Source organism: Protopterus annectens, chromosome 13.part0 (genome assembly GCF_019279795.1).
Source record: "Protopterus annectens isolate FY-2018-M chromosome 13.part0, PAN1.0, whole genome shotgun sequence".
Lineage (NCBI taxonomy): Eukaryota > Metazoa > Chordata > Ceratodontiformes > Protopteridae > Protopterus > Protopterus annectens.
Genome location: NC_056747.1, coordinates 234,216,900 through 234,241,054, shown reverse-complemented (window position 1 = coordinate 234,241,054; position 24,155 = coordinate 234,216,900).

Genomic DNA, 24,155 nt, shown 5'->3' with positions numbered 1-24,155 from the left:
GGGAGAATGCTCTGAAGTGCTTTCAATGCTAATAGCACTGCTCTCATCTCCAATACACTGATATGCAAATGGGTCTTGTGATCTTGCCACGTGCCTTTGACTGTCTTGCCGAGATAATGCCCCCACATCCGACCTGGGAGGCATCAGTGGACACCGTGGCAAATGGAGAAGATGGGACAAAAGGCTTGCCCACGTTGAGATTGCTGGCCTGAAGCCACCAGCATAGATCCTGCCTGCATGTGTCCGTAATCAGAATAGAATGGGAGAGTGGAAGATGCTGTAGTGACCACAGGGCGAAAAGCAGCCACTGAAGAACCCTCATGTGTAGTCTGGCAAGGGGAACTAGCATGATCCTGGCAGCCATGGTCCCTAATAACTTGAGGACCACGTTTGCCTTGACCTTCCTCAATGGTAGTAAGACGTTGACCTGCTGTTGTAGAGCCTGAATTCTCTCTTCTGGTAAGAAGGCCCTCATGAACACCGTATCTAGTTCGGCGCTGATAAAAGTGACATACTGCGAGGGTGACAAGGCAGATTTTTCCCAATTTAGAGTAATTCCTAACCTTTGGCACAGTGTAAAGGTGGCGTACCAGTTCTGTAACAGTAGATGCCTGGTGGTGGCAGAAATGAGCCAGTCGTCCAAGTACGGAAACGGTTCGAATCCCTGACGTCTCAAGTGAGCCATTACCACTGCCATGCATTTGGTGAACACCCTGGGGGCTGTGGTGAGATCAAAGGGCAGAGCGCGAAACTGAAAACGACTGGCTCCCAGCCAGAAGCATAGATGACTTCTCGATTCCTTGTCCATCTTGATATGGTAGTAAGCATCTTTGAGGCTGAATGAGCACATCCACACATCTTTCCTTAACAAAGGGAGTATTGACTGTAAGGTGACCATGCAGAACTTGGACTTTTGTATATTTAGGTTCAATCGGCTGAGATCCAAGATGGGTCTCAGGTCCCCTGTTCTTTTCGGCACCAAAAAGAATCTGGAGTAAATCCCTAATCCTACTTGATCTGTGGTGACAGGCTGGATGGCTCTCTTTGAGAGCAACTTTTTTATTTCTAAAGTTGCAGAATCCCTGTGACTGGGTGGAACGTCTGGAATCCTCTTGGTTGGCGGGGGAGGGGAGGAGAAGAGAAGGGAATATGATAACCTCTGGAAATGATCTTTAATACCCATTTGTCTTGGGTGACGTCATGCCAGGCTTCTGGGAATAAAGAAATACGACCCCCGACCAGCTCCAGAGACGTACAGTTTGGCCTCCTTTCAGGAGTGCTGGTAGGGAGAACCGTGAAAGGAATCACGGTCCCCCTAGTTACACAGGCCTCCTCTGCCTCTAGGGTGGTGTCTACCTGAATTTCCACTCCCTCCCCTGCCTCTGGAGGGGAAATCACTTTGTGCATCCTGAAAAAACCTCTGCAACTTCCTGAACAACATTTTCCCACCTTTCTGGTCCTTGGGGTAAGGTCTAGAAGGCATGGAAAAACAGTCTCCCACGGCAGACAGGGTTTTTCCTTCCTGCTCGCACCTAGTGAGAGTGTCCTCCACCTTGGTTCCGAATAACGATGAATCGTCAAATGGGGCATTGGTGAACGTAGACTTGAAGGCCTCCGCAAAATTACACAGGCGCATCCAGGAGTGTCTCCTAAGAGCGACTCAGGAACCCGCTGCCCTGCTCGCTCCGTCGGCTGCATATATGAGATCAGCCTCATGGAGGAGTTGGTAAGGGAATTTAGGGTAGACATCTGTGCATTGACTTTCTGTGCCACAGCATCAGAAACGTTATCCAGTACAGAATCTCCTAGCACTTTCAGATCATCTCTCTGGAGCCTTGTAAAATGTGTCAAGTAGTTCAGCAACGGCAGGGTAAAGGCTGCTGAGGTAAACACACGCTTCCCATACCTGTCCATGGGCTGGGACTCCTTGTTAGGTGGATGGACAGTAGACGAAGTTTCAGCAAGTTCCTTCTTGGTGGCTGCTGCCATCACCATGGCATCTACTGGAACACCTTTTGTCAGATATTCCTTGTCTGTGGGAGAGGACAAAAACTTATTGGGTCTCCTAGGACTGGTTCCACAATGTCAGGAGTTTCCCACACCTTTCAACAGATGAGATCTAGTAGCTCATCGAAAAGGGGAAGACACCAAAAGAGGCAGAAGGTTGAGACCCAAAAGCCTTCAGGAACACAGACTCCTCATCAGAAGGGGATTTGGCAGGCCAGCCACCTCTCTGCTTCAAGATCTCAAGGATATCTGAAAAATTGATATCTTCAGAAGACGACTTGGATGACCCCTCTGACTCCTTGAGGTCGGTGTCCAACATGACAGACTCATCCGGGGACTCGACATGTTTCCTCTTACACAATCTCTTTCTGGCGGGCTCCTCAGGCAAAAACTCTAGGGAGACATCAGAAAGTTGGGGACCACTCATGGAGGTATCCTGAGGCCTTGGGTCTCTGCTGTCCATGGATAGAGGGTGATCTGAAACAGACAATGGTGCCAGAGGGGGCAGAGTGTCGGTGCCGTAGGATGCAGCTGGCGACCTGGCCAGCATGCTTCTCATAACCTCAAAGGCTGATCCCCCCAGCTCCGGAAGCCGACTAACCGTACAGGATAAGTAAGTAGCCATCGGCGCTGAGGTCCAAAGCAGATGTCGGGTCCAAGCTCACCCGAGCCGAAGCACTGAGAGGACGGCTCAGAACTGATGAAGATCGATCCGGGCTCTCCCCCTCGGGTCCGACCGGGAAACAGTTGAACCTTGACCCCATGGACAGAACAGATGGGGTCGGAGCGGAAATCAGAACTGATAGGCCCAGAGAAGCTACTGGAACCGACCTAAAGGCACCCGACAGAACTGACAACTCTGGCTCCGAGGGCCGAGAAAGGCTTGGAGGAGGAACAACAAACGATGAAGGAGCAATGGTCTCCGGAACCGACTGGGTCAGAGCCGAAATCAATTTGGCCAGCACAGATGACTGAAGCAGTTTCTTCACCACTCTATCAACGTCCTCATCGGAAAGGGAACTCGAGAACCTGGAGGATATAGTTGGAGATTTGGATCTCCCTACAGAGGGAGACTGACATGGAGAACCTGGTTGAACTGGAGACCGGCTCCAAAAGGCTGGGAGCTGATACAGACTTAGTTAATACACTACCTTCTGTCGGCACTGAAGCCAATGGAGCCGAATAAGGAGAAGCTGTTCTAGCAACTTTTTCTGGTGGCTCTGAAGAAACAGAGCCTGTTGAGCACTTCTTAGCAGTCTTTTTGTCCTTTTTAGCTGGAGAGGATATAGGTTCATACTAGGCTATCTGCCCTAGGGCATTTATAAGCCTAGCCAGAATGTGTTTGGCTTTCGCCACCCATTTTAAATTAATTTTGCTATGCCCTTTTTCGAGGTTAGTATACTGTGCCTCTGTTTAACAGTGACACAGAAGTGATACCCAGGGTAAACCTACGATCTCCCATCCACTCATCAAGATTCCTCTTGAAGAGAGTCAATGAGGGACTCTGCCTAACCTGGACTGGGATTTTATTCCAGAGTGAAGGGAGCCTCTGGGTTATGAATCTGTCCCTCCAGCATGTCCTATTTATTTCAGTGCTGAGGTTCAAGTCTCTCGAGAGCGTAGCTCGATGGGATTTGGATTTTCTGAGGTGCAGCATGTCCATTAATTCCGGGTTGGACATGGCTTTGTACGTCAGGCACAGATCGCCTCTGAGCAGGCGGTATGCCACTGAGTAGAGCTGGAGTTTCTTTAATCGGGCAGCATATGGCATCTGTTTGAGCCCTTTGATCCTCTTGATGAGGCAATTTTGGGGTCTTTCCAGTTGCTGCAGGTGTCTGGTAAGGTACATCCCAAAAGGGGCACTGTACTCAATTATGGGCCTGATGAGGGATGAGTAAAGAGGCACGATGACCTCCCCTGAGCTAGATGTGAATCCCTTCATGATTAGGTGGGCTATATAAAATGTTTTTCTAACAACTTTGGCCACGTGGTTGTCAAATGAGAGATTGCTATCAACTTGGGTCCCCAGGTCCCTAATTACTACTTCTGTACTTAATGGATTACCACCTATGTGGTAATTTGTGGGCACTTTGTTTTTGCCAAAGGGGATGACTATACACTTTTTGGCGTTTGGCTTGAGGCCATGGCTCTGGCACCAGTTGTCTGTTTCTATTAGGCCCTTTTGGAGGATGCTTGTGTCGGCTGGAGAGTCGATTATGGTGCCCAGTTTGCAGTCATCTGCGAACTTAGTCAGCCACAGTCCTTCCGTGTTGGCCTGTACCTCTGAGAAATATATACCGAACAAGAGAGGTCCCAGGACTGAGCCTTGTGGGACGCCACTTGTAACTGGTTTGGAGTCTGACATGGCTCCAGCAATTCTAACCATGTGGGTTCTGTCCTTGAGCCAGTTTGCAACCCATCTAGTGACATAGAGGTTTATATTTAAGCTGGTGAGCTTATCTATAATGCCTGAGTGGGATATTGTATTGAAGCCACTGGCACTGGAAGACTTAGCCAAGTCTTCCTCGAAGGAGTGTTTAAGCAGTCCTTTCAGAATGAGCTTGTTCTTCCTCTCCTGTAGCACGCGGGGACTGAAGGAATGACAAAACATGCAGGACTCTTGGAGGTGAATAGCCCCCAAGCAGTACACGCACATGGAGTGCCCATCAGTCAAAGACATTTTATTGTTGCATTCAACACACTTTTTGAAGCCTGAAGGCCTGTGTCCCTTAGAATCCTTAGACATGCTGTACAAAGGAGTACACACACAGGGACAAGCTGCAAAACCACACATACACACAAAAGATCTAACTAAACCCCACGCGGGAAACTAGAGCCTCTAACTAAAAATGGCCTAGTAACTGACGGGAACCAAAAACTACAGGGAGGACTAGGTCCTCACGGACCTAGCCCGGGGGAAACAAAGGCAGGATACCACCACTACCAGATGACAAAACACTAAATAAACTAACGAGTAACAGGAAGCACAAAACAAAAGAGCACACGGAAACAACGGGGAGGACTAGGTCCCCTGTAACGGGCCTAGCCCGTGGGAAGAAAGGGAGTGAACGGGATACCAAAAATGGCCAATGAAAAGGCCACACAACCAGCAAGAGAGAGACACACAGTAGCTATGAAAATAGCTTTTTCCAAAATTTTTGAAAAAAGTATACTTAGCCACAGCCAAAAGTGAGACCATGTCTGAGCTAACGAGCGGCAAATGAGATATGGGAAATGGGCCTGTTGCATGATGGGATATCTCTTAGCCACGAGCCAACTGAAGATTTTGAGCTAGAGTATGGCCAAGTCAGAGCCGAGGTTTGACTCCGAACCCAGGGGTAGGAATGAAGGCGAGACTGAACTATAAAACATCTGAAAGTTTGGTACTGCAAATTATTTTTTAAAGCTGGAATCTGACAGTTTCCAGTCTTGAGAGAGGAAGAGATGTTGTCACTGACACTGTGTTGAACACTGCTATGAACTCCAAGGACTGACTCGTTAGTAACCGAGACTTGTTGAAATTTATGGTTATGCCCACATGAGAATAAAAAGTACAGTTGTGTACACTTACCATAAATGTTGATGTGCAAGTGTATTCACTGTTGCAGTCCTCACATACGGGTTATCTGGCTCCCGGTAGCCCTCAGTCGGCCCGAATATCAGAGTCCTTGGTATATGACGTCGGCTGCCGTCGGTTGTAAAACACTGATGTCAGAACGTCAGGTATAAAGGGAGGCAGCCGATGCCATTTCCTCAGTTTTTATTGCCTTAACTGTCAGGAGCCCAAAAAGAAGGCTAACCCAGGACACGTCATACAAAAAATAAAAATATGTAGTCAGTGCCTTAGGAAAAAAGGGGGAATGAAGGGTGGGAAAAGTACAGCTGTGTACCTACCATAAATGTAGATGTTCGAGTGTATTCACTGTAACAGTCATTACACTTGGGTTATCCTGCTGGCAGGCTACCCACAGTCGCCCTGAATTCCAAAGTCTAGGTCTGGCGTTGGCTGCTGTCGCCTCTTCCCTGACGTCAGTGCTCCAGGGGTATAAAAGATGCAGCCGACGTCATTTTCTTCAGTTTTTCTTGCACCAGATGTCAGGTGCCCCCAAACTGGTAGGCTGAAAATTATGCCAATAAGTATGCATGCACAAAAATAAACATTTTCCTTCATCTACAAGCAAATACACCACATAGGTTGTATAGGATAGAGAAGTACAGATAAGTACCAGCAAAGAAAAGGGGGATAGTGGGAGGGTAATCTGGACTGCAACAGTGAATACACTCGAACATCTACATTTATGGTAGGTACACAACTGTACTATATTCGTGTTTCACTGTTGCAGTCATTACACTTGGGTTGAATCCCAAAGCTGAGGTTGGGTGGCTGGGTCTAAATTGGATTTGGAGAGGCTAACAAGCCCTGCAGGAGTGCAGTGGCAAAGCCTGCTCTGGATTTAGAATAAAGAGGTAAGTGGTAGTGCTTGGTGAAAGTGTGCACTGAGCTCCAGGTTGCAGCTTCTAAAATGTCTTTGGTTGGTACTCCTCTGAGGAAAGCTGCTGAAGTGGCTGCTGCTCTGGTAGAATGAGGCCTAATGCCCTTAGGCACTGATTTGCCATGTTGTGCATAACAGAAGCGGATGCAGTGTCCTATCCATTTTGAGATTGTCTGTTTTGTGATAGGCTTTCCTTGTGATCCTGCAGCATATGCTACAAACAGTTCCTCAGTTTTTCTGAAAACTTTTGTTTTGTCCAAGTAGAATCGTAGCTGTCTGTGTATATCCAAAGCATGCAGAAGTCTCTCCCCTTTATTCTGGGGATTTGGATAAAAAGCAGGTAAATGAATGGTTTGGTTTAAGGCCACATTGGAGACCACTTTTGGCATGAATGCTGGGCTTGTCCTAAGAGAAACCCTGTCCTGATGAAAAATTAGGAAAGGTTCCACAGCCATTAATGCCTGTAACTCTGAGACTCTTCTTGCTGAAGTTATTGCTAGGAGCAGAGCAGTTTTCCATGACAAGAATTTTAGATCAGCTGTGTTGGCTGGTTCAAAAGGAGGCAGTGTGAGTTTTTCTAAAACAAAATTGAGGTCCCAAGTAGGTACTGGTACTCTCCTTGGGGGTCTTACATTTTTTTGCCCCTCTGAGGTACTGTCGTACTAGAGAATGTGAAAAAAGAGGAGGTTCCGTATTGTAATGAGCTGAAATGGCAGAGACATGGATTTTAACAGATAAGAAAGATAAGCCTTTGTCCAGCATCTCAGTTAGGTATTGTAAAATCTGAGGTATATTAGAGACAAGTGGTTCGAGCCCTTGTGCCTGGTTCCAAGCACAGAATCTCTTCCGTTTTTCTGCATAAGATTTCCTAGTGCTGGGTCTCCTGGCTTCTAAAAATGAAATCCATAACAGCTTTAGAGAGAGGTGCAGTCTGAGTGGCTACATTATCTGCCATGCTGCCAGGTGTAAGGTTCTGAGTTGACTGTGCAGAATCTGATTGTTTTGTTGTGTCAGAAGATGAGGAATTTGAGGTAGAAGCCAAGCTGGGCCCTTGAGACAAACTCTTTAGGATTGGGTACCAGTGCTGGCGTGGCCAGTCTGGTGCAATCAGGATCATTTTTGGACTTTCTTGTCTGACTTTTAGTAGCACCTTGGTGAGAAGAGGCATTGGAGGGAAGGCATAGACTGTCAGGCCTTTCCAGCTGAATGATAGAGCATCCACTTTCCATGCTTGAGAGTGATAAGTTCTTGTGCAAAATTTCTGTATTTGGTAATTGTGAGGGGAGGCAAAAAGATCTATGTCTGGGCATCCCCATTTCCTCGTTATCATGCTGAACACTTGTGGATTTAGCTTCCATTCATGAGGATCCATGAGATTTCTGCTTAGTTCGTCTGCCAGTGTATTTTTTGTTCCTGGCAGGAATTGTGCCTGCAGATGTACTTGATAGGTCAGTGCTGTGTTCCACAATGTCATGGCTTTTCTGCATAGGGGTAGGAATGTGTGCCCCCTTGCTTGTTTATGTACCACATAACTGTGGTATTGTCCATCTTTATTAATAGTTGTCCTGGATGTAGTAGGTCCTTGAAAGCTGTCAGGGCATTCTGTACAGCTAGCAACTCTTTTTGATTGATGTGAAGATGCATTTGTTCCTTGGGCCACATGCCCTGAATACATTTTCCTGTCATATGTGCCCCCCCAGGCATAATCCGATGCATCCGTTGTTATTGTCTGCCTGGCTGTGGGTAAGGTGAAAGGCTGTCCCTTATTGTGGTGACAGGCCTGGGACCACCATCAAAACTCCTGTTGTAGGCAGGGAATTAAAGTTATGATGGTCTCCAGGCTGTGACAATGCTGAGTCCAAACACATTTTAGGTACCATTGTAGTTTCCTCATATGCAGTTTTGCATATGGAATTAGTAGAATGCAGGATGCCATGTAGCCCAGGGCCTGCAAAATTTTTCTTGCAGGGAGCTGGGTTTTTGTTGCCATCATTTGAAAGTAATGAGTCAGTTGTCTTTGCTTGTCTGGCGTGAGATAAGCCATCTGGGCCATTGTATTTAAGCTGGCACCCAGGAATATTATCTCTTGAGAGGGCACTAGTTTTGATTTATTTTCGTTTACTGTGTACCCTAGGCAAATTAGCAATCTTTTTACAAATGCCAGATGCTTTATAAGAATGTCCTTCCTCTCTGCTTGAATAAGGCAGTCGTCCAAGTAGGGATATATTTGAATTCCTTTTTGTCTGCAAAATGCAATTACTGGTGCCAGGCATTTTGTGAAGACCCTGGGCGCAGTAGATAAGCCAAAGGGCAGTGCAGAGAATTGGTAATGCATTGAGCCTGGTATGAATCTGAGGTATCTTCTGCAAGAATGTCTGATTGGGACATGCAGGTATGCCTCCTTGAGGTCCAAAGTAACTAGCCAAGCCTTCTTGCCCAGCATGGGCAGAAGTTGCTGTAGTGTTAACATTTTGAATTTTGGAACATCCAGGAAAGTATTTAGGATTGACAGGTCCAGTATTGGTCTCCAGGCTTTGTCCTTTCTGGGTACTAAGAAAGGACTTGAGTAAAATCCTTGTCCCTGTTCTTGCTGTGGAACTTTTTGAATAGCTCCCATGTCCATAAGGGCAGCAATCTGTATTTGTGCCTCTGCCCATTGGTTTTGTGGCAGGTCTGGCATACCTTTTGGTTTTGGAAGCATGTGGAAGTGGAGCCTGTAACCCTGTGAAACAATATTCAGCACCCATTGGTCCTGGGTGATCATGTGCCAATTTTTTGAGAAAAGTGCTAGCTTTCCCCCTAGGGGTTCTGTCAAAAGGTAAGTGCTTGGCATTTGCAGAGGAAAGTCATTGGGACTGTTTCCTATAAGGTTGTGATTTGTCTTTGCCTCCTTTGGGGGCCGAAGCACCCCACTGTTTAGGTCTGTAGGAGCCTTGGGGCTGAGATCTGTCACTTGGGCGTCTGTATCTGCCTCTTTGTGGCCTGTCTGACACTGGAAAGGACCAATTTTTTGAAGGCCAGTTTCTACTAAATCTAGGTGATTGAGCCTGTAAGAAATCTTTCACTGTCTGCATTGACTTTGCTTTACCCTCCATTTTCTTTAACACCTCTTCTGCCTTAACACCAAACAAAGAATCATGCTGTAATGGAGCATCCAATAATTTTACTTTAACATGGTCAGGTAAACTTTGTTCTTTCAATCAAGCATGCCTTCGAATAACAGAGCCTGTAACTACGGCTCTACAAGAAGCTTCTAATGAATCAAAACCCCATTGCAGAGTATGCTTTCCCACTTGTTCAACTGCATGCAATAAATCCTGCATTTTCTTACTGTCAGGACTTTCTGTATTTGAAATAATTTTCTGTTTTAACAATGACATGAGGTATTGCTGGTATTTAAGCATGTGAAACTGACAGTTTAAAGTACTTACAGCTAAAGTAGCAGAAGTGTAAACTTTTTTCCAACCATCTGTCCAGAGGTCTGGAATCCCTATCCGAGGGGACAGGATTTTTAGCAGTGGAAGCCTTAACTCCTTTAGGACCCTGAGAAATTGTTTCTGGGTCTGCAGCTGGGTTTTGTAAAGAAATTTATAAGAGTCAGGGACCCTGTAGTACCTGTCTGGCTTGACTGGTGCAGGGGGTAAAGAATCAGGAGACAGACTGGATTCAGAAAAAAACATCATCAACAACATCAAGCACAGGAGGGATAGCCAGGGGACTGTGCTGAGGCAATAAAAGGAGGTCTCTAAGCCTTTTCTTGGATTCTGAATAATCCTGGCTCTCCCAATGGAAATGCTCCCTCATGGTGTGTAGGGTTTCCCCAAAAGAATAATCCTCAGGCGGAGAGGCTGAAGGTATGGACTCTTCTGCATCAGAGTCCTCATAGGGAGGGAGAGAATATCCCTGATCAGAAGAGGAATCAGAAGAAATAGAAACCTGGTCAGAGGAATCATAATCAGTGTTTTACCTAGGCCTTTTGTCAGGAGGGGGATGTGAACCCCTGATTAAAGTAATTAGGTCTTCGGCCATTTTAAGCATCTGTTTCTTTTGGCATGGATGACTGTTCTGGAGAATACTGTACTTGTTTCCTTGTCTTTATTGGTGTTTTTGACTTTGCCTTTGCTGCTGTAGTGGGCTTAATTGTAAGCTGTGAAGGTCTGAAAACACCCTCAGAAGCCGATGCCTGCTCAGCGGCTCCGGACCCATCTGAGGGTATAGTTTCCATAGGCCAAATACCTTGAGTTTCCACAGGCCTCAGTGTCTCCACGTGGCTGTCGGTTACGGCCTGTGGCTCTGAGGTAGCGGGTGTCAGGTGCTGCGAAAGCGCCTCATTGAGAACCGGCGACTGGCCTAGAAGAGGCTTTGCTGTCAGTTTTGGACCTCGGATGCCTGTCCTTTTCTTTGTCTTTGCGTTTTTATAAATTCCAGTCCTTGGTTGTTCCATCAGCATTATGTAATTAAACCTTCAGCCAAAGTAATGTAAAGCAAAAATCAAACCAACGTTTAATAGTGCATTTATTGAATCTAGCACAAAACCGACAACTAGTAACCTCGTGGTCAGGGCCTAGGCAAGGAATACAGTAAGAGTGAAAGTCCTTATGAGGTATTTGCTTCCCACAAGAAATACAGCTATTAACTTTTACTGACATCGGTCTGGAGCAAGAAAAAGTTTCCCCAACGGGGTACTTAGCTTTATTGAAGACTTTGGTTCTGAAACTCAATTTTGAAAATCTCAGGAGTCGGCCGACTGGCACTTGTGAACTGCTTTTGCTTTGGGCACCACGCGTCAAGAAAGACTGGGGAAAATGGCGTTGGCTGCATCTTTTATACCCCTGGCGCACTGACATCAGGGAAGAGGCGACAGCAACTGACTCCGGACCTAGACTTTGGAATTCAGGCTGACTGTGGGTAGCCTGCCAGCAAGATAACCCAAGTGTAATGACTGCAACAGTGAAACACGATGAACATCCAGGACTGCAACAGTGAATACACTCAAACATCTACATTTATGGTAAGTGTACACAACTGTACTATGTTCTTCATGTTTCACTGTTGCAATCCTCACATATGGGTTGATTCCCAAAACTCAGGAAAAAGACAAAAGGAGGGAAGAAGGATCACAGATTAAGGGTTGGTAAGAAGGCCCTGCAAAACTGCAGAGGCAAAACCAGCCCTGAATTTACAAAACAAAGGTAGATTGTAATGCTTTGTGAAAGTATGGATAGAAGACCAAGTAGCTGCTTCTAGAATGTCCTTAGTAGGCACACCTCTCAAAAAAGCTGCAGACATAGAGGCTGCTCTAGTAGAATGGGTCCCAATACCCTGAGGGGGAACCTTCCCATTCTGCAGGTAACAAAAGTGAATACAATGAGCAATCTGTTTGTAGATGGTTTGTTTTGAAATAGCTTTAACCTGAGCACCAGGAGCAAAACTAAACAACAACTGTTCAGATTTTCGAAAGGATTTAGTCCTAAGTAAAATCTCAGCTGTCTATGGACATCAAGAGAGTGCAGAATCCTTTCTCCTTTATTCTGGGGATTGTTGAAAAATGTAGGCAGGTGAATAGACTTGTTAAGGGTTAAACTGGAAACTATCTTAGGCATAAAGAAGGGATTAGTTCTCAGAGAAACCTGGTCTGAATGAAAAATAATTAAAGGTTCTACTGCCATTAAGGCTTGCAGCTCAGATACCCTTCTGGCTGAAGTAATAGCCAAAAGAAAAGCAGTCTTCCAGGATATAAACTTCAAATCTGCAGAGGCAACTGGTTCAAAGGAAGGCAGAGTAAGTTTTTCCAGGACAAAATTAAGATCCCAAGCAAGAGTAGGAGTCCTCCTAGGAGGTCTAAGTTTGCTAGCTACCCCTCAGGAACTGCTTCAAGGGGTGAGAAAAAATGGGTTGCTCAAAAGAACAATGAGCCAAAATTGCTGAAGCATGAATTTTGATTGAAGAAAAGGAAAGTCCACCATTAAGCAATCCTGCTAGGTAATCAATAATGAGGGAAAGAGAAGGATGACAAGAGTCTTCTCCCTTGGCCAACATCCAAGAGCAAAATCTCTTCCATTTATCTGCATTGGATTTTCTGGTGCTGGGGCTCCTGGCCTCATGAAGAACTTCAACCACCTGTTGGGAAAGATTTAAAGTATTAGCCAGGCAGTTAAATGCAGAGTTTAAAGATGAGGATGAAGGGAAGTACAGTTGTATATACTTACCATAAATGTAGATGATCAAGTGTATTCACTGTTGCAGTCATCACATTTGGGTGATCTGATTGCAGTAGCCCTCAGTTGGCCTGATTATCAAAGTCTTGGGTCCTGTGTCAGTTGCTGTCTCATCTTCCATGATGTCAGGTAGTCAGGGGTATAAAGCATGCAGCCGATGTCATTACATCAGTTTTTCTTGCCCCAGATGTCAGGTGCCCCCCTAATGGGAAGCAATTATATATATATATATATATATATATATATATATATATATATATATATATATATATATATATATGAATGAGGTTATACCTCCAACAAAAAAGCAAATACACCAAAAAGCTTTTAAGCATACTGAAAAGGAATAGAGGTATAGCCAAAAGAAGTCAGGGGGCTGGAGGAAGGGTAACCAGGACTGCAACAGTGAATACACTCAAACATCTACATTTATGGTAAGTGTACACAACTGTACTATGTTCTTCATGTTTCACTGCTGCAGTCATCACACGGGTAGATTCCCAAAGCTAAGGATGGGAGGAGGAATTTATATAGCATTAGGACCAGTTATGAGGCCCTGCAAGACTGCAGTGGAAAAACCAGCTCTGGATTTAGAGAAAATTGGCAAATGGTAATGCTTGGTGAAAGTATGCACAGAACTCCAGGTAGCAGCTTCTACTAGGGACACCTCTGAGAAAGGCTGTAGAGGTAGATGCAGCCCTGGTTGAATGTGGTCTTATCCCCTGTGGCATAGGTTTTCCATGGTGCTTATAGCAGAAATGAATGCAATGGCCTATCTATTTAGAGATGGTTTGTTTTGAAATGGCCTTCCCCTCTGCCCCTGCAGCAAATGCCACCAGCATCTGTTCAGATTTCCTGAGAGGTTTTGTCTTGTCCAAGTAAAATCTAAGCTGTCCGTGCACATCTAAGGAGTGCAGAATCCATTCCCCTTTGTTCTGTGGATTAGAAAAGAAGGTTGGCAAATGAATGGACTGATTAAGAGCCACACTGGACACTACCTGCTGGTAGGATTTTTGGCAGTAGTAGTCTCAATGCCCTTGGGTCCCTGTGAAATGGTGTCAGGATCCGCAGCAGGATTTTTAAAAAGGAACTTGTGAGAGTTAGGAACCCTGTAATATCTATCTGGTTTTCTGGGAGCAGGAGGTAAGGAGTCAGGGGCCAAGCTAGATTCCAAAAAGGCATCATCAACAATGTTCAGTACAGGGGGGATAGCTAAAGGCCTGTGTTGGGGCAGGAGTAAGAAATCCCTAAGCCTCTTTTTAGAATCAGAGTAATCCTGGCTTTCCCAGTGAAAATGCTCCGTAAGAGTATACAAGGTTTCACCAAAAGAGAAATCCTCTGGAGGGGAAGCAGAGGGAATAGAGTCCTCTGCATCAGAATCCTCATAGGTAGATAAGGGTAAATTCTGCTCATCAGAGGAAACATAAATTTCAGAATCCTGATAAGAAGTATCATAAGCAAATTCAGTCCTAGGCCTCTTAGAGGGGGAAGGTTGGCTTCCCCTGATTAAAGTAATAAGGTCTTTAGCCATTCTTATCATTTGCTTTTTAGGCATAGAGGCCTGACCATGTGGTCTGGGCATCGGTTTTCTAGGCATGGATCGAGTTTTAGGCCTTGAATAATAAGATGGCATTGGTTTAATATGCAAGTCAGTAGGCCTGAATACACCCCCAGAAGCCGATGCCTGCACAGCGGCTCTGGACCCATCCAAGGTAGAGACATCCACAGGTCCCACAGTTGAAGCATCTCACAGCATACCAAACTCCGAATGGGTCTCAGTAGAGGCCTGCGAATCTGAAGTAGTGGGTATCAGGGGCTGTGAAAGCACTTCACTGAGTACTGGCGAACTGGCGACTAGCTTAGGAGAAGTGTCGGCAGCTTTGAACCTAAGCAGCCTGTCTCTGTCTTTATCTTTGCATTTTTTCAGAATGTCGGTAGTCAGGTGGCTTACCGAAGCCATATCTGGGTATCAAAATATTTAGAAGTGTAAATATACCGATGACGAATAGTTTGTTGTTTAAATAAGGCAAAAACCGACAGCAAGGTACGTCGTGGTCAAGGCCTAGGCAAGGAATACAGTATGAATGAAAATCTTTATGAGGTATTTGCTTTCCACAAGAAATACAATTACTGACTTTTTCTGACATAGGTTTAAACCTGTTTCCCCAATGGGATACTTAACTTTAGTTGAAGACTTCGGTTCTGAAACTTGAAAACAAAAATTTCAGGAGTCGGCCAACCGGCACTTGCGAACTGCTTCTGGCACTGCACGGCAAGAAAAACTGATGTAATGGCGTCAGCTGCATGCTTTATACCCCTGACTACCTGACATCATAGAAGATGAGACAGCAACCAACATAGGACCCAAGACTTTGATAATCAGGCTGACTGAGGGCTACTGCAAGCAGATAATCCAAATGTGATGACTGCAACAGTGAAACACGAAGGACATCTTCCCCCCATCCTGAACCAACAGATCTGGTAACAGGGGAAGATGCCAAGGCTGAGCCTGGGAAAGGCTGTGAAGGAGGGGATACCAATGCTGCCTGGGCCAATCTGGAGCTGTCAGAATAGCCCTTGGTTTTTAGTCCCTTATCTTTAGCAGCACTCTGGGAAGAAGAGGCAGAGGAGGGAATGCATAAACTGAGAGATGTGTCCATGGGAAGGACACCGCATCCACCCTCCAAGCTTTGTTGTGAAACTCCCTGGTGCAGAAGGTTGGAAGGAGATGACTGGTGTAAGAGGAGAAAAGATCCATTTGTGGGGTGCCCCAATGCTGAGTGATGCGATGGAAAATTACCTTGTTCAGTTGCCATTTGTGAGGATCCAGAACGTCTGCTCAAATGATCCGCCAAGGAGTTTAGCTTCCCTGGAAGATACTGGGCTATTAGATGTAAGCCCATGGATGCTGCTATGGACCATAGTCTCATGCTTTGTCTGCACAAGGGAAAGAGTGAGTCCCCCCCCCGCTTGTTGATGTACCACATGACTGTGGTATTGTTTGTCCTAGGTAGAGTAGGTCCTTGAAAGCCAGCAAGGCCTGCTGCACTGCCATCAATTCTTTTAAGTTTATGTGCAGATGAATCTGCTATGAGCTCCAAGTCCCCTGTATGCCCCTGTCTTCCAGATGAGACCCCATGCAACATCTTAGGCATCTGTGGTGAGATTCTGGCTGGCAGGTGGTGGGCGGAAAGGCAGACACTTGTTCTGAGAACAGGCTGTTGCCCACCAGAGGAACTCCATTTGTAGACAGGGAATTAGGGGAAGAATCAAGTCTAAGTCCTGTGTGTGTTGACACCAAAGATTCTCGAGGTATCATTGAAGTTTTCTCATATGCAGCATTGCATATGGGATCATCAAACTACACGAAGCCATGAACCCCAGTACTTGCAGGAATTGCCTTGCAGAGAGCTGGGTCATGCTTGCCAAGTTCATGAAGTAAGCTGGAATATCTTCTTGCTTCTGTTGAGGAGGAATACCATCTGGGTGGCTGTATTCAGACTCGCTTCCAGGAAAACAATCTCAGTTGTAGGAACCAATTTTGACTTCTTTTCGTTGAGTGTGTAACCCAAATAGGTGAAAATGTTCTTCACAGAATCCAAGTCCTTTTCTAGTTGTTCTGGGGAGTTTGCTCGAATGAGACAGTCATACAGGTAAGGATATATTTGAATGTTTCTCTGCCTGCAAAAAGCAATCGCTGGAGCCAGGCACTTCGTAAAAAAAACTCTGGGAGCAGTAGATAATCCAAAGGGCAGTACAGAGAATTGAAAGTGTTGCTTCCCCAGCCCTGAGGTGAAGGAACTGCCTGCAACTTTCCCCTTATTGGGATGTGCAGATAAGCCTTCTTAAGATCCAAAGTTACTAGCCATGAATCCTTGCCCAGCATTGGTAGTAACTGTTGAAGGGCGAGCATCTTGAATTTGGGAATAACCAGAAAAGTGTTTAGAATAGACAGATCCAGAATAGGGTGCCAGGTGCCCCCTTTTTTGGATACCAGAAAAAGTCTTGAATAAAAACCTACACCTGCCTGATTTGCAGGAACTGGCTCTATAGCCCCCATAGTCAGTAGAGAAGAAATTTGAATTTCTACCTCTGCCTCTGAGTTCTGGGTATGTCTGGGTACCCTTGCAGAACAAGGGAAGGTGTGAAAATAAAACTTGTAACCTTGGTTTACTATACTGAGCACCCATTTGTCATCTGTGATGGTTGACCATACCTCTGCGAACCTCACTAACCCTCTCCCCAAAGGAAACCCAGGGCCCGCAGAGGTAGGCACAAAAAGGCTGGAGTCATTGAGAATGTTTGCTTTGGGAAGCTGGCTTAGAACTCCCCGATTTAGCAGAAGAAGAACGCCATTGTTTAGCCCTTTGAGGGGCAGAAGCCTTCCCTCAGGAAGATCTGAAACTCCTAGGCCTGGAGCAAACCTGCTTGCCAGGATCAGGGAAAAAACAATTCTTGGAAGGATAATGCCTACTAAACCGAGGAGGCTGAACCTGAAGGGAATCTTTTACAGCTTGCACAGATTTCGCTTATCCTCCAACTTCTTCAGTACCTCCTCAGCCTTATTACCAAAAAGAATGTCATTGTGCAAAGGAATATCCAGCAATTTAGATTTAACAGGTTCAGAAAGAGGCTGTTTCCTGAGCCAAGCATGCCTTCTAATAATGGAACCAGTGGCTGCTGCTCTGCAGGAAGCCTCCAAAGTGTCAAAACCACAATGAAGTGAATGCTTATTAACTAAAGTGGTAGAATTCAGTAAGTCCTGTAAATCTTTGTTCTCCGACATGGAAGGAATATCCCCAAGCTTAGTCTTAATAGCCTCCAAAGTATGCTGCTGATACTTAAGCATGTGAAAAAGACAATTCACGGATCTGATGGCAAGAGTTGCAGAGGTATTGACTTTTTTACCTCACCTGTCCAAGGCCCTAGACTATCAGAAGGCACCGTGTTTTTAGCAATAGTAACCTTAACACCCTTGGGGCCTTGAGAAATAATCTCAGGATCAGCAGTAGGGTTTTTAAAAAGGAATTGATGAGAATCAGGAATCCCATAGTACCTATCAGGTTTTCTGGGGGCAGGAGGAACAGAATTAGGAGTTAAAGAATTTTTCATGAAATCATCATCCACCACTTCCAAAACTGGAGGTACAGCCAGAGGCTTATGCTGTGGCAAATCCAAACAGTCTCTGATGCTTTTCTTAGACTGAGGAAAATCCTGACATTCCCATTTAAAGTGCTCTCTAAGAGTATTCAAAGTATCCCCAAAGGAAAATTCTTCTGGAGGGGAGGCAGAAGGGACAGAGTCCTCCGCATCAGAATCCTCAAAGCCAGAAAAAAGTTGAAAATTTCCTTCTTCATCAGCAGATATACTGGAAATCTCAGAATCTGAGACAGACAAAACATCAGGAGATAATTCCCTAGCCCTCTTGGAAGGGGGGGGGTAAGAGCCCCTAATCAGGGAAAGAAGATCACCAGCCATATTAACCAACTGGGACTGAGGCACAGGAGGGGAGGCTGATGCCTGCTTGTGAGTAGGTTTGCAGCTGGAAGGTTTACTAGCAATCCGGAGGGACTCGGGAGGCCTAACAACTGCAGAAGTCTGAACTAAGGTAGTCGGTCTGGTTCTGGTCTTATGTCGAAAAGAAGAGGCGTCAGATGCCAGTGCCTGCAAAGCGGCTCTGGACCCATCTGAGGTGGCGACAGGCAGGGGGTCTGAAGACGAAATAGCAGCCTGCGGTTTGGAGGACTCCGTAAAGGTCTCAGCAGAGGCCTACGGCTGAAAATCTGCAGACTGCAGAGGCTGCGAAAGCCAACTCACTGACTACTGCTGTGCTGATGACCAATTTCACCGGTGTGTCGTCAGATTTAACCCTAGACCTGTCGCGGTCCTTGTCTTTGTGTTTCCTAAGTATATCCGAAGTCGGAAGACCAGAAGATGCCATACTGACGAACCTAGGTCAGACTCCGAAATGCTTATACAAAATCTTAGCTCTACGGCGTATGGTACGCGTCTTCAACTTGATAGTCGGAAAGCAAAAAGAAGGCAAACGGCTGACCTGCACTGGTGCAAATTGCATCTGCTTCAGGCTCCGCAGCAAGAAAGAGTGAGGAAATGGTGTCGGCTGCCTCCCTTTATACCTGACGTTCTGACCTCAGTTTTACAACTGACGCCAGCCGATGCCATATACCAAGGACTCTGGCATTCAGGCCGACTGAGGGTTACCGAGAGCCGGATAACCCATATGTGAGGACTGCAACAGTGAAACACGAAGAACATCCAGAGTAACTGACTGTCATGGTGTTAACGAGCCAGTCATTTAGATATGGAAACACTTGGAATCCCTGCAATCTCAAGTGAGCTGCTACCACTGTCATGTATTTGGTAAGCAGCCTTGGGGCTGTAGTGAGGCCAAAGGGCAGTGCTCTTATCCGATGATGACTGGCTTCCACCTGGAAGCATAAATACCTTCTGGATTGTCTGCTCATTTTTATGTGATAGTATGCATCCTGAAGGTCTACTGAGCACATCCAGTCATCCTTGTCCAATAAGGGTAGAAGGAAGTGAACTGTAACCATCCAAAACTTTGTATGTCGAACTGACTTGTTCAAGTCTCGGAGTTCCACCATTGTTCTCCAGTCCCGTTTGCTTTGGCACTAAAAAGAATCCTAAGTTGGTTCCAGATTCTACGTGGTTTGGTGGGACCTCTTGGATCACTCTTTGTACCACCTTTTGTATTTCTAGTGCTGCTGCTTTTATCTGACTAGGTGGAACATCAGGAATTTTGCATACAGTTGGAGGTGAAAGGGAAAAGGGAATTATATAACCTCTAGAAATAATCCTCTGCACCCAAGTACCTCTTGTTATATTTAGCCAGGCTCTCTTGTGCAAGGATAGTCAACCCCAGATCGCCTCCAGAGGGTGACAATCGGGCCTCTTTTCAGGAGTGCTGATAGGGTCCATCAGAGAAAGAAGAATCACCGGACCCTTGGTATTGCGGGCCTCATGTTGCATATAAATGTTGTCCATTTCAGTCCCCTCTGCCCCTAGGAGAACTATCTCCATGTGTGTCCTGGGACTTCCTGAACCACATTTTCCATCCACCTCATTGATTACTAAAAAAGGAACTTAGAGGGGTGAAAAAAATGTGTGCCCACTGTAGAGAGGGTCTTTCCATCTTTTTCACACCTGGAAATTGTATCTTACTTCTGCAGCAAACTGCTGTCACAGGGTACACTGATGAATGAGGACTTGAAAGGCTCTGCAAAAATAGTGGATCCAGGCATGCCTCCTAATGGAAATGCCTGAATCCGCTGCCCTTGAGGCATCTTTGGCTGCATGTGAGACAAGCCTCATGGACGAATTTGAAATAGACTGGAGGGTAGCCAACTGAAAGGCCACAGAAGATGGAGCCTCATTAGTAATGGTCCCAGAAAAGGATTTTGAAAGTTCCTTGATCAAGTCCATTTGTAGTCTGTAAAATGTGCCAAATAGTTCAGCAACCTATGGGTGAAGGTCGCTGGTGTATATACATGCTTCCCAAATCTATCCATTGCCCTAGACTCCCTATTACCGGGATGGACAGAGGAACTTTGCTCAGCAAGTTCCTTCTTGGTGGCTGCAGCCATGATCATAACACCCACAGACATCCCCTTACTCCAGAATTCCTTCCCAACAGATGAAGCCAGAATACAATCTGGCCTTTTAGGGACTGGCTCAACTGAATCAGGTTTCTTTCACGCCCACCTAGAGATCAAATCAGAGCTCAACAGTGATTGGAATAACCCAAGAGGTAAATGGGTTAGCTCCAAAGGCTTCCAAGAAAGACCAATTCCTTTGGTGAAAAGTTGCTGAAGGACCAACCACTTCTCTGCTTAAGGATCTGAAGATCATCTCCAAATGAGGCATCTTCCGAAGGTGATTGTGGGGACCTTTCTCCTTCATCAAAATCAGTATCCTCATTGGCCAACTCCTGTGGAGAGTACAAGCACCTCCTCTTCCTAGGCACTTCCTCAGTAGGATGTTCCAGTGAAGTTTCAGAAGAGATAGTAAAGCCCTGCTGGGTGGTCTGGGAGCATTCACAGCTGGCTACTCCTGGGGAGTAGAATTACGTAGTTCTAAGCATAGAGACATATGGGAACCAGAATGGAGATCTGTGGGAAATTGATACGTCTGTCCTGCCATAGCAGATAACGTACTCTTCACTACCTTGACGGCAAATCACTCCAGGGAGAGAGAAAGAGCAATTACACTGAGGTGGAATTCAGAGCTGAGTTATCCAATGCCGAAGCTCCGAGGGGCAGAGACGGCTCTGAAAACCTCAGAATCAATTCCAAAGCCTTGGATCACACAAGTCAGCTTTGGCTCAGATTCTCATCCAGATCCAAAGACATTAGAGCTGGTACTCTCAGAGAAAGCTTAAGATCCAAAGATAAAGATATCTTCAGATCCAAGCTAGATGAACCTAAAAGGTTCAGCTCCAGGGATCCTGAAACATCTGGTCAGAGCAGAGGAGCAGCAGCTAATGGTGGGGTGGTAGATGGTTGGGCTTCCTGACCCAAAGAGGTAGGAGCCGGAAGAACACCTATCTGTATTTGCACTGAAAGAAATCTTATCATTCATTTTCCTCACTCAGACTTATGGAAGAATGAGATGAGGCAAGGGATAGTGACCTAGAACGGCATCGCCAAAAAAGAACAGGGAACCCTAGAAAGTACTTCGTCCAATCTTGGTGGATATTTAGTCCAAGGTAGGATCTTCAGATCCAAAGAGCTTGGATCCGTTGATTTTTTTGTCAGATCTGAAGGAGAGTGGATTTGAACTGGTTTTGGATCCATCTTGTCTTTTTTTTTTCGGCTGCTCCAAAGCTTGTCTCGAAGTAGGTGGTCTCGGACACTTAGTTAAAGACTCCTTAGTTTTACTCTTGGGTGGGGGATTGAGCCCCAGAAATAGCTTCACTGAAGGTTAATGGAAACAACCCCTTTAATATTAACTTATTCTTCCTGTCTGCTACGGCCCTAGAAATTAAGTTTTTAAATATTGAGCAATCCTCTTGGAGATGCTGTGGGCACGGACAACTGAAAGAGACAATTTGTGCCCACACTTTTGGCATTTTTTTTTTGCAAAGAGAATAAAGGGGAAAAGAAAAGAACACCAGCAAAGGTATGAGAGACTACACTAACATGTTCTGACTGAAAAAACAAGTACTAGAAGAATTATCAATGGTAGAAAAGTATTATACTGAGTGTAAAGGTTAAGGGAGCAATATAACAATGAGATTTAAAATAGAAAAAAGGAAACTAAGAAAAACAGACTTATCTTTAGAAAAACTCGAGAGCTCAGGCTGACTATTTCTTTTCACAAAAAGCGGCAAACAAGATCCGAGTTATGATAGGGGTTGGTGCATTATGGATAAGGGAGGAGCCTGTGAGCTTTTTTGGTGAGCACAAGCTTTAATAACACTCGAGTTGGATCAGATCCAAACACAACAGTTGAGGACAGAATGAAACTGACATCAGATTAAGATTTTAAAAAGTTATGTACAATAAATTGGCCATAGATGAGTATGTGTGTGCGAGTGTGTGGTACGAATGAACTACAGTGGTAGGTCTAACCACCCGGCGGTGTAAACCTTAGCTCGACTTGATTGTCACTACTGAAGTGACACCCTGACCCCATGTGCGAAAAGGGGTAGAGGATGGATGGATGTACTCACCATAATGTTCTATATCTGTGTTGTCCATTTTCATTATTCCTCAACTTTTCGGTTTGGATCAGAGACTTGGATCCAACTCTATCACTTCTACCAGATATTCAGATCCAAAAATTCTCAAGGTCCTCCCTTTATCCGTAATGCCCCACCAATCTTACATACATCAGATTGAGTTTGCTGCCCGTAGATATGAAGGGATAACCTGTTAAAGAAATTAAAGGCAGAAAGGAAAAGGAAGATGGAACTCAAACAATGGAAAGTACACTTGTGTAAAATCTTACCATAATGGCATATGTCCCTTCTCTTCACTGCTACAGTATTCCTTACAATAGGGATCCCCTGCCAATTGTGGCCCAATGTCAGTCCAGTATACCAAAGCCTTTAGGTGACTATGGATACACTGTACATCACATGTATGCTCCTCGTTTACAGTGTGGGGCATAATGGTGATGTCCGGATGTACCATCCTCAGAACTGACAGCCCCAGCGGGAACACCAATCCAAGGATATAAGAGAGGTAATAAACATATCCAGAAAGGAAAGGAACCAGGGGGAGGCAGGAGTCAGAGAATACTGCTACAGTGAAGAGAAGGACATCTATCATTATGGTAAGATTTTACACAACTTTACTATGCCCTTCCATTTCACCGTTGCAGTATTTATTTCAATAGGGACAGTGTGAAAGCTCAGGAAAAAGAGAAGGAGGGGAAAGTACCAGCAGAGCCCTCTAGGAAGCCATGAAGAATGGCCTTAAAAAAAGCTCTAGCCCTGGATATCACATCCAACTTATAGTGTTTGGTAAAAGTATGCACAGAAGTTCAGGTAGCTGCCTCAAGAACAGAGTTTGTATCTAAACCCTTGAAAAAAACAGCAGACGAAGCCACAACCCCAAAAGAATGAGCCATGAAAAGAATAACAAAAAGAAATGGCTTTGGATATCCAAGAAGAAACAGTTTGCTTGGAAACAACTAATCCTAAAGATCTAAGATGAAAGAAACAAAAAGCTGATGAAATTTGCAATAAGCGTTGGTCTTATTCAAATAAAATCTGAATTGTCTACGCACATCCAAAGTGTGCAAAACCTTCTTACTAGTAGATTGCGGAGAAGGGAAAAACGTTGGCAAATGAATAGCCTGATTAAGAGACAACTAATTCACCACCTTTGGCATAAAAGAAGGATTAGTACAAATGGACACCCTGTCCTTATGGAAAACTAAAAAAGGAGGAATAGCTATTAGGGTTTAAAGCTCAGACACCCATCTGGCGTGACTCATCATAAAGACTCAAAAGAAAAAGTCTTCCAAGAACAATGCTGCAAGGAAGCTGAAGCCGCAGGCTCAAATGGAGCCTGGGTAATTTTCTCTAAAACAAAATTAAGGTCCCAGAAAGGAGGGACAGTCTTCCTGCGAGGTCAAATATAAAATATGCCTTTAAGAAACTGTTTAGCCTGAAATCTAGAGGCTAAAGGGGGTGCTAAAGGCAGACATAGCTCACAAGTGGACTTTAACAGAATAAGACAACCTAGCACTGAGCAGTTGACACATATAAGTGAACCAAAGGAACACCCTTGTTATGGCCCATTATCTAGGTTCTGAGGGCAATACTACTGAAAAGTGACAAGACACCAAGGCACATGCCAAATACGTTTACCAAACACTACATAATCAGCAAATCAAGAGAATGATCTTGTACTTGCAAGCATCAAAAGAATCATCTTTGCTTACTGAT